Here is a 1,656-nt window from a genome sequence, read left to right as displayed (position 1 = left end):
GACATCCTGTGTTCTAAGATTCCCCTCCAGCTCTGATGTTCGTTATTCTAAAGTAACTCTCAGCTCTAACACTGTGTTCTAAGATCTCTTCCAGCATTTTGCTCTAAAGTCCTTCCCAGACTCAGCATTCTGTGGCCTGGGATTGGCATCATTCTCAGCCTGCTGGAGCCACTGCCCCAGAAACCCCCCAACCATCATCTCCCCCGCCCCCACCCCAGGTCCTTGTCCTCTCCGCAATATAGTTCCTTCATTATCCAGGACGTTTGGACTAATTTTCAGAGTGAGAAGAGGACCGGCCCCGGACAGGGGTTGGGCAGGAGGAGAGACTCGCTACTGAGGAAAAGCCTCCATGAGAAGCTCAAGATGATAGAGGCTCTGGTAACAACTGAAGCTTAGAAACTGCTGTACCAGCTGAATGTTCTGCTGGAACAAGAGTCTGGATATCGGCTAAAGGTCTATGACTTGAGACTATTGGAATCTGCTCATGATAATGGCCTTCAGATGACTGCAAGACTGAGGGACTTCCAAGTGAAAGATCTTCTTAGCCTAACTCAGTTCTTTAGTTTTGACCCAGAGACTTTTTCTCTAGCTCTGAATTTACTGGACAAATTTCTATCCAAAATGAAGATATAGCCCAAACATCTTGGTTGTGTGGGATTAAGTTGCTTCTGTCTGGCTGTGAAATCAACAGAGGAACAGAGAGATGTCCCATCAGTCACTGATTTGATCTGAGTAAACCAATGCAAATTGATAGTTTCTAACCGGATGAGAATGGAAAAGATTGCATGAAAAAAGGTATATTAGAAAGTCAAACTACTACTGCCTTTCAATTTCTACAGTTCTATTATTCACTCATTCATGAAAACTTACCAATCTGAAAGGAGAAAGAAACTGAGTTTTGAAAGACTGGAAGCTGAGCTTATGGCATGCCACTGTAGGATTATGTTTTCTAAAGCCAAAGCCTTCAGTATTGGCATTGTCTATAATTGCCCTGGAGATACAAGCTGAGAAATTTATAGAATTGACAGGAGTAGAATGTCCTCAGAAACATTCCAAGATAACTTGTGGAGATCTGATCTTCTAGCAGGAACTTGTAGCAAAGTACCTAACTGAATACTCATCAAACAAGTGTTCTAAACCAAAAGTTCAGTTGAAGTGGATTGTGTCTGGGTATACTGCACGTCAGTTGAAGCATAGTTATTACAACATCACTCATCTTCCAACAATCCCTGAAATGGGTCTTAATAGTATTCTTATGATGAAGAAATTCAACTGTTTTGAAGGCTTACTTCACATCAGAATTGTGGACTCCAATATTAGAATGGATTTGAGCTGTGAAGCCTGAAACATAGCAACTAGGTTAGCATTGATGTTTTCAGACATGAGGGGGAAACAGACTATAGCTGGAAATTGATTATGTGTGCTGCAGTTGGAAATGTGTTCAGGACTAAATTATGATCCTTTTTGAAACATGTTTCTAAAAACTAAAACTCAAAAGTGAAACCCTAATGTAGTATAAGGATGGGAGACTATACTGTGAATTGACAATTAATATTGATCCAATCCAGTAGTATCTGGATCAGAATACTGATTATAGGTAGTATTGATGGCAAGGTATGATTGACTTTAATTAATGTTATTTGAATTGTAATGCAG

General features: G+C 40.3%; 1 pseudogene; it reads left to right on the top strand.

Annotated features, from left to right (window-relative positions):
• Positions 1-363: 363 nt before the first annotated feature.
• Positions 364-1,345, top strand: LOC114024654 (annotated as a pseudogene).
• The last annotated feature ends 311 nt before the right edge of the window (positions 1,346-1,656 follow it).

This window comes from Vombatus ursinus, unplaced genomic scaffold (assembly GCF_900497805.2).
Source record: "Vombatus ursinus unplaced genomic scaffold, bare-nosed wombat genome assembly UNPS02014822.1, whole genome shotgun sequence".
NCBI lineage: Eukaryota > Metazoa > Chordata > Mammalia > Diprotodontia > Vombatidae > Vombatus > Vombatus ursinus.
The sequence above is the reverse complement of the archived record's forward strand: the minus strand, read 5'-3'. Positions and strand labels throughout refer to the sequence as shown.